We start from the raw sequence: 8,567 nt of genomic DNA, 5'->3' as shown, positions 1-8,567 counted from the left end.
AGAGAGCTGAGATTGACATAGAGAGTCTTCCTCCAACACTCTCCATCTACTACACTGACGCAAGGTCGCCTGCTAAATCTGGAGCTTGCTTTGAAGAGTTCCAATCAAAGCCTCTAGATGTGGGATTACTGCTGGGCCACCACATCCACCCAGCTTTTACGTGGGTTCTGAGCATCAAACGCTGCTCCTAAGGTTTGCATGCCCATGGTTCCAGGACAAATCTTTTACCTACTGAGCCATCTCCATGGTCCCCAACAGAAGTTTATTTTATTTTATTTTGAAACAAAGTCTGGCAGTATAGCCTAACTTATCCTCAAACCGGCCATCTTCTTGCCTCCACTTCCCAAGTGCTAGCATTACAAGTATGTTCCACCTTTCCTGCTTTTCCATGAATAAAAACGGAAATGTTCTCTGTCTGGATTACCTAATATGGTAACCACTAGCCACGTGTCTGTTGAGTGGCTAGAACAACTGAGAAACTGAATTTTCAAAAAGTGATGGTTCGTATTTCTTTAATTCGTTTCTGTTTTTAAAAACGGGGCTTCTCTGTGTAGCCCTAACTGTCCAGGAACTCCCTCTGTAGACCAGGCTGGCCTCAAGCTCAGAGACCTGCCTGCCTCTGCCTCCTGAGTGCTGGGATTAAAGGTGTGCATCACCAGTCCCAGCCCTATTTTTTATTTTTATTTATTTATTTATTTTGTTTTGTTTTTCGAGATAGGGTTTCTCTGTGGCTTTGGAACCTGTCCTGGAACTAGCTCTTGTAGACCAGGCTGGTCTCGAACTCACAGAGATCTGCCTGCCTCTGCCTCCCGAGTGCTGGAATTAAAGGCGTGTGCCACCACTGCCCGGCTTCAGCCCTATTTTTTAAATTTGCGTGTGTATATGCACCGCCAGTCTGCTCTTATCCCAGGGCACAGGGATGGAGGTCACAGGACAGTTTACAGGTGTGGGGTCTCACCTTCCATCAAGTGGCAAGCCACAGCCAAGCCCAATCCAGTCCATTAGGCTCGAAAGCAGGCCCCTTTGCCCGCAGTGCTGTTTCACCAGGTGCAAGGAAAACTGCATTTTCAATATCACTTCATTTGTTCTAATTTTAACTGCCACGTGTAGTTAGTAGATCAGTGGACAATACTGATCTACCTTCCAAACAGAGCACCAGTCCCAAACTCCAGACTTATGCTAGTCTACCCAGCTGCCAATTTAGCGTCTCCACTTGGAGATCTGAGAAGCTTTACAAATTTAATATGTTTGTACAATTGAGACTATGGCTCAGTGAGAGAGCACTTCCCCTAACACCGTCACGTATAATATGATTTAATGTATATCTATATGTACACAGAGAGAGACCCAAGCTCCTAATGCTCTGATTCCAAAACTTGCGCTGGTATCAAGGTAGAGGCTTACTCACCAAGACTCCTGTGCTTAGGAGACTGAGGTAGGAGCATCATTTGAGCACATTAATTCAAGACCAGCTGGGGGAGCCATTGAGACGCTCACTGAGTAAAAATGCTTGCTGCCAAACCTGCCAGCTGGAGTTCAATCCCTGACTCCCACTTGGAGAAAGGAGAGTACCATCGCCGCATCCTTGTCCTCTGAGACTGTCCTTCCACTCGCGAACCGGGTGGTGGTTTTGCACACCTTTAATCCTAGCACTTGGGAGGCAGAGGCAGGCAAATCTCAGGGCTACACAAGAAACCTTGTCTCAAAAAGACAAAATTAAATAAATGGAGAAGAAATAGCTTCTTGTGTAGCATAGCTCTGATAGACTGCTTGCTTAGCATGCATGGGGCCTTGGGTCCAATCCCCCAACTCTACAAGAAGAAAAAAAATGTAAAAAGAAAATTATTTGGTGAAGATATATTATTTACAGTCAAAAAGAACCTATGAGAAATAGGACCTTGGCAAAGGAAAGGTGATTATACTTGGTTTTGGGGGCAGATTCTCACCTTTGTAGCTTCTTTGGTGCCCACAGTGATCTCCTTCCTCAGCATCTCAAATGCTGGGATTGCAGGTATGAGCCACCATGCCCATCCTCTCACAAGGAAAGTTGTAAGGAAGCGAAACATTCAGTAGGAACTATGAAGTATAGGAACGTTATAGACTAAAGGAGAAAGGGAAGAGCACAGCACCCGAGAGAAGACTGGAGAGCCAGTGAGTCGCCCTGGAGTGCGGATTCACAAGCGTCTACAGCTGAGGTCCCATTTTGACCTGTTTAGAATCATAGTCTCAATGATTTTTATGTATTATGTACACAGTGTTCTGTCTGCATGTATGCCTGCAGGCCAGAAGGGGGCGCCAGATCTCTTTACAGGTGTTTGTGAACCACTATGTGGTTGCTGGGAAGCCATCTCTTCAGCCCCGTAGCAACATAGTTTCTTGAAGCTCTGTGCCTGTGATGTCCTCTGTGTCAATTTACAAAAGTGCCAAACTACCAAATAAAGAAACACCCTATTCTCTACAGCTCTCAAGCCCCTCCTACAAACAACATTGGAGTGCATAGCTGCTGCCATATGTAAAGAATGAGGGCATTTATTTTCATACTTTCTGCCCAGTGATCCATTTGGGATGCGCTTCAAAGCCCAAGGCAGATGGAGCCCATGGAACTTTGAACATTTATTACAAAGCACAGGGTAAAATACTGTCTTTGGAACCATTGAGTTTGTCAAGAGAAAGTACAAAGAGGATCATGAGCAAAGTACAATTATATTTATGTATGATAATATCACAGTGAGGGGCTGGAGAGACGGCTCAGCAGTTAAGAGCACTGGCTGCTGCTCTTCCACAGGTCCTGAGTTCAACTCCCAGCAACCACATAGTGGCTCACAAGCTGATTCCCTCTTCTGATTTGTAGGCATACGTGCAGACAAAGCACCTGTACACAGAAAAACAAAGGTATTTTTTCCCGCATATTGGTGTTTTGCCTGTATATACACATGAAATACCACTAGTGTACAGTGCCCTTCGAGACCAGAAGAGGACAACAGATCTTCTGAAACAGGAGTTACAATGCTTTGTCAGCCGCCATGTGGTGTTGGAAATCAAACCCAGGTACTCTGAAAGAGCAACCAATGCTCTTAGCCACTGAGCCATCTCTCCAGCCCCTAAAGATATTTTTTAACATAGTTTTAAGCCCAGGGATTACCTTTTTAAATGTCCTCACACAGGCTGAGTGTGGTGGTAGTATTGCACGCTTTTAGTCCCAGCAGAGGCAGTTTGAGGCCAGAGAATTCTGGGGCAGCCAAGACTACACAGAGAATTCCTATCTCAACAAACAAACAAACAAAAAATGTGCTCAAAACTTTTTGAGGAACTGGGGGGTGTATAGTTAAGACCACTAGGCTTAAAAAAAAATCACCAAACTTTCTTTTTTTAAAAATTTATTTATTAATTTCGTATACAATATTCTGTCTGCTTATATATGCCTGCATGTCAGAAGAGGGCACCAGACCTCATTACAGATGGTTGTGAGCCACCATGTAGTTGCTGGGAATTGAACTCAGGACCATTGGAAGAGCAGGCAATGCTCTTAACCGCTGAGCCATCTCTCCAGCCCTTGTGTACACCTTTAATCCAGGCACTAGAGAGGCAGTGGTAGGCAGACCTCTGTGAGTTCTGAGTTCGAAACCAGACTGATCTACAAGAGCTAGTTCCGGGCTAGAGAGATAGTTCAGAGGTTAAGAGCCCTGGCTGTTTTCCAGAAGTCCTGAGTTCAATTCCCAGCAACCACACGGTGGCTCACAGCCATCTGTAATGAGATCTGGTGCCCTCTTCTGGTCTGTAGGCATACGCGCAGGGAGAACACTGAATATATAATAAATAAATCTTTTTTTCTTTAATTAAAAAAAAAAAAGCTAGTTCCAGGACAGACTCTAAAGCTACCCTGTTTTGGACAAATAAAAAAATAAAAACAAAACAACCCCAAAACAAAACAAAAAAATATAGAATATAGTACTTCATAAAATATAGTGCTTCATTCTTTCTACACAAAAAAACCATGTCTAAACAAAAAAAGAGAGAGAAACAGAAATAAGCTGTCAAAAAAAATCCTAAATAGTACATGTATATAATAGTGTACTATTTGTGTGTGTGTGTAACAATTGAATTACAGTATTACAGCACAGAGGCACATGATGTCACACCCAGCTTTTTTTATGTGTGCACTCGAGATTAGAACTCAGATCCTTATGCTTGTGCAACAAACACTTTATCCACTAAGCCCTCTCCCCAGGCCATACTATAGAACTGTTAAAGGGAGTGGGGTTCAACATGGTGGTGCACATCTGTAATCCCAGCATTTAGGAGACTGGGGCAGCAGGATCATTAGTATCAGGCCAGCCTGGGCTACATAGATGGACTCTATCTACACAACACAAAACAACAACAACAACAACAACAACAACAAAAAGAATGAAAAGAATGGACATATACAATGAAATGATAAGAGGAGTTACACACATTGTTAAAATTTTAAAAGGCAAATTGAAGAATAAGATACCGTATATTCCACTTTAGGAGTGTGTGGGAGGTGTTTAGACAAAATAAACATACAAGGGTTAGCTTGGGGGCTGAGAGATGGCTCAGATGTTGAGAGCATTGACTGCTCTCCCAAAGGTCCTGAGTTCAATTCCCTGCAACCACATGGTGGCTCACAACCATCTGTAAAGAGGTCTGTTGCCCTCTTTTGGCCTTCAGACATACAGACAGAATATTGTATACATAATAAATAAATAAAATATTAAAAAAAAAAGGGTTAGCTCGGTGGGTAAAGGCACTTGCTACACAGCCTGGCCACCTGAATTTGATCCCTGGAACCTATGTAAAAGTGGAAGAAAAGAACTAACTTCACAAAGTTGTCCTCTGACCACCTCAGAAGAGCCACACACACACACACACACACACACATCATGCACCCACGCATACAAAAATAAATTAAGTAAATTTAGTTGATAAGTAAATCTTGGAGGATTGTTCCCGGAACCATTCATATTTGTTATTGGGGGACAGTGTCATCACTGTGAATCATTTAATGAAGGATATTGTTTTTGTTATCCCTGTTTAGGGAAAACATCTAGTAGAGTCTAAGGAAAGCATTGGAATTAAGCTCTGGTTAAGTTCGCACGTTCATTGTCTTTTGTCGTTTTAGCTAGGATGTTAAGGTGAAAATATACTTTACCTGAATTTCTCGCTGACGAGTCACAGCAAATAACCTCAGCTTTTCTCCTGGACAGCCTAAGTTTTGTCAGAGACGCTTCTGCCTAATGGAACGTGAGATTCATTTTTCGTAGGAGAAACACTTTTTGTAAAGTGAAATACGCAATAATGAATAAAATGTCACGCTGGAAGACTCTGTCCCCTTTTGTCCCCCATTTCACCCTAAGCTTCTACAACCTGGGAACTGTCCAGGTACAAATTAACATTTTAAAAGACCTCAGACTCTTCACACAAGTAGCTCTATTATGGGTCGCTCTTTGACAACTTTGGTTTGCTCAATAAACCCACATTCAAATTGGATCGCCTCCACTCCAGCTCCTCGACACACAGGTATTGTGGACAAGAGGCCGCTTTTTGACTACAAACTGCCTTATTCATTTAGAATACCTTCATTCATAAGGTTCTTTGGACGGCTAGTCTGTGCCCATCACAGGCTGCACAAAGCAATTTGCCTACCTTGTCATTAGCTCTTAAGCATCTGTGTTACTACCCTCATTTAACAGATAAGCAAACCAGGCTCCTAAATGAAGTTACTTGGCCAAGATCACACAGCTAGTAAGTGGGGAGCTTGCTGGGAAATTTAAGACTTGGAGTAAACAAAGGTGACTAACGGTTCTTTTAAATAGTTTTTGGTTACATTCGTTTTGAAAGCCAAGGAGCATTCTAAGGTGGTAAAAATAATAGCATTCCCTGCCGCCTTGCCTCCCCTCTCTCATATTTTAACTTCCCTGTGCAGTCATTTGGACCGTCTCCGGCTGTTTCTGTTGATTTCCAAGTTTCTAGATGTTTCTCATAAATCAACGTACACGCACCTTGATAGTACCCAAACACCACCCTCCCATTAGCTCCTTCGGTTCTTTTCTACCCAAACCCGGAGATTTCCTGCCCAGGTTGACAGCTCGGCCCTGCCTCGTGCTTTGAGGTGGAGAGCCGGCCGAGGCTCGCTTTGATCCTAACACACCCCGCAGAGACTCGCGGCAGGGCTGAGGGGTGGACCTGGTCCAGTGGGGGGTTGCGGAGAGTACGTGCAGCTCAGCCAGCTGCCCTCCGGCCTGCGGCATTTCGGAACAGACCCTTTCGGGAATAAGGGCCTGGCGGGGAGACAGCTGGGGCAATTCTCTGGGCTGAGCACTGGGTGAGAGATCCAGCCCTGAGGTGAGTCAGGCTGAGGTGAGGCTAGGGGTAGGTCCAAAGTGTGGAAGAGGATTCCAGGTCTGGCTTGAGGATGGGATGGGGAGATGCCCATGGTCGGGGAGAGAGCTCGAGATCTGAGGGGATGGGGCTAGAAGGATCCAAGTCTGAAGGGAGGAGGGTCAGGGAAGGTCCTGGGCAGGATATGCTATTATGGTTTGGATAAGGCTGGGTTGGGAGAGGGATTCAGGTATGGGGGGAGGATGGTGGGGGGATGAGGCTAGGGTGTGAGAGGGATCCAGGAATGGGGTGGGGTGGAGATGAGGCTGAAATGGGAGAGGAATCCAGGTATGGGCTGAGGTGGGTGTGAGAGAAGAGGACTTCAGTTGAAGTCTTGAGTTGCGAACAGCAGATGGGTCTTAGTTTTGCTGGCCGTCGCGGTTCAGAGTGCAGGGGTGGAACCGCTGCTTCCCTCCCGCGGCGGCAGCGCCCCTATGGAAGTCTCCCACCCGCCCTGGACCCACGACCGCTCTCCGACAACAGGGCCGGGCCTTGTCCTCTAGCCTGGACCCAGCTCCGAGCTCCCGCCCGGCTAATCGGCCGGAACTCGGCGCCAGCACCTCCTGCACAGCTGCAGAGCCCTCTGCCCCCAGGCGGATCAGCCTCTCCAGGCCACGCGTTTCTTGCGAAAACAGGGCCATCTGGGAGCCCTGGGCGACGCCAGAGCTTCTGGCTTCCAAGACGCGGCTTCCTGGGCCTCCGGGTTGAGATAACACTGCCCGCAGATTCCTCCAAAGCAAGTGGGAGCAATACCGCCACCCCGTTCCAACTCCCCTGACCCCTGCCATCAATCTCTCGGCTCTCGTCCCTGATCTTCCTTATAAAGTGTCCAAGATCAATCCGAAGGGGGTTCAAGACTGCAGGAAAACTTCCCCCGTCTTTACCGAGACCAGAGGGGTCTGTTTCTCACTAACCGTGGTATCGCGTTATTGGTCCCTCGCCAATTCAGTCCTTCATTCATCTTCCCCGCATCCTCTCCAAACGTCAATTCGCTTGTGGGCTAAATAAAATTTTAATTTACATTTTTATGGATTCAGTACTACTATTCACAGAGTATGTAGCACAAAGCAGCTGTATTTCCTTTATCAGCCTTTCATTTTTTTCCCCGGGATCAGTTATTGTCACACTTTTTGGTTTATTAAGCTTTCTATGTGCCCAGCATTAATTTCCGCTCCAATGCTTTGTCAGAACTGTAAATATTCCACTCGGCCTGATCAAGCTATACACATTTTCGGCTGTTTCTTGGAAAAGCCTTCCTAATACAATCTTAACTGTTGAATACAAAGCCAGTTGCCTAACTATTCTGGGATTTCTCTTCAGTGTTATGGTGGGATTTCACTTCTTGTGTGAGTCCCTTGTGTTCTGGATTCTGTATTGATTTTTCTCTTACATTCAGATAGAGCGCATCCTCCAGTAACTTTCTGAAAAGGGGTAAGATGATAAAAATTTTTTAAAGATCTCAGTTGTCTCAAAATATCTTTATTTGATCACCTCACTTGATTAACGTGATAATTTGTCTTTCAAACCCTAAGTTGGAAATTACATTACTTTAAAACTGAATTGGATCCTACCTTCTGGTTTAACAGCTGAACAGTTTCATGAAATCCTTTTGTCAATCTACATGTAGAAATACATTTGCCCCGTGCTGTTTTCATTGTTAATTCTAGAAGGCTCTACCTTTGATGTGCATTTCTTCACTCACTGAGCCAGACAGTCAGGCTGGGTTCAGAAACTTGTGAGTTTAGTTCTGGAAACTTTCTTGTGTTACTCTGTCTCCCTTTCCATGGTTCATTACTTTCTGTTCTAGCTTCATTTCTTGCTTTGATAAAACACCCTGACAAAAAGCAATTTTTTTTTTAAGGGAGAGAAGATCAACTTTTGATCACAATTGCAGGTTACATACAGTCCTTCATTGTGGGGAAGTCAAGGTTCCAGGAACTTGAAAATAGCTAGATACAAAAAAGAGAAGCTCTGCCTGGCGGTAGTGGCGCACGCCTTTAATCCCAGCACTCGGGAGGCAGAGGCAGGTGGATCTCTGTGAGTTCGAGACCAGCCTGGTCTACAAGAGCTAGTTCCAGGACAGGCTCCAAAACCATAGAGAAACCCTGTCTCGAAAAACAAACAAACAAAAAAAAAAAAAAAAGAGAGAAGCTCTTCTGAGTAAA

Source organism: Alexandromys fortis, unplaced genomic scaffold, assembly GCF_014885135.2.
Source record: "Alexandromys fortis isolate MF-2015 unplaced genomic scaffold, M_Fortis_MF-2015_v1.1 scaffold_80, whole genome shotgun sequence".
Classification (NCBI taxonomy): Eukaryota; Metazoa; Chordata; class Mammalia; order Rodentia; family Cricetidae; genus Alexandromys; species Alexandromys fortis.
Note: the sequence above shows the minus strand (reverse complement) of the source record.